The sequence below is a fragment of the Lottia gigantea genome, assembly GCF_000327385.1.
Source record: "Lottia gigantea unplaced genomic scaffold LOTGIsca_243, whole genome shotgun sequence".
NCBI lineage: Eukaryota > Metazoa > Mollusca > Gastropoda > Lottiidae > Lottia > Lottia gigantea.
This window is the reverse complement of record NW_008708717.1, coordinates 116,077-116,903: the sequence shown is the minus strand read 5'-3', so window position 1 is coordinate 116,903 and position 827 is coordinate 116,077. Positions and strand designations below refer to the sequence as shown.

The window sequence follows — 827 nt, the reverse complement described above, 5'->3', positions numbered from 1 at the left end:
AGAATACATGATAATTCATTAGAAACACCAATTAATCTACTAGTTTGCTTAATTTGACACTAAAATATAAGGAAACCCACCTTTAACTATTTTTACGAATTTTTAGTCAATGGTGGTAAATCGAAACTGTTCATCGAAAAAGTGTCAAATAAGAACTTGTCCAAGATCTCATCAATATATATGATCACACGAAAATTCATTTAAATCAGATGAAAGATGAAAACTGTACTTCTTTTGCGCTAAGAAACAAATTTTGCGATAGTACAATCGATTGTACTTTCCATTGACACCAAAATCAATCAAATTGGGTAAATAGAATATTTGTCTCTATGTACATTAGGTTACATGACAATTTTTAAATGGCAATAGCTTAGTGACTTATTATCGTTCAACAAAAATGAAGATAAATTAACAAACTGTGAGGTCATAAGACACAAGCCACGAAAATCAATCAAATTGGGTAATCTGTTAATTATTTATTTTGATTGAAGAAATGAGCGCACTACAATAATATTCTTTAATCTAAAGATGTTAAGCTCTCCAGACTGTTTCATGAAGTTTATTGATTTGAATTCCACTATATAATGTATTATAACATGTATCGAGGAAGGTGATATAAACTCTTCACTGAGCGATTTGATGTGTCAAAGCTAATATTGTTTATTTGTAATTCAAGTATTTAAAATTATCTTACCTGTGCGTTTACATATTGGGTTTTGATATTTCCATTCTTCCTCAACACATTCCAGCCCTTGTACCATCTTGAAACCTTCATTACATGTAATGACTACATTTCCATTGCAATCCTTATCAAAATTGGCGTCTGT

At 30.1% G+C, this 827-nt stretch overlaps 1 protein-coding gene across 1 annotated transcript in view; it reads right to left on the bottom strand.

Moving 5' to 3' along the window:
* The window catches only part of LOTGIDRAFT_239429 (hypothetical protein), a gene marked incomplete at its 3' end in the record, with an annotated part of 1,646 nt that extends 819 nt beyond the window's left edge, over positions 1–827 (bottom strand). Inside the window, exon 1 of the mRNA XM_009055470.1 lies at positions 695–827. The remainder of the gene's footprint in view (positions 1–694) is intronic.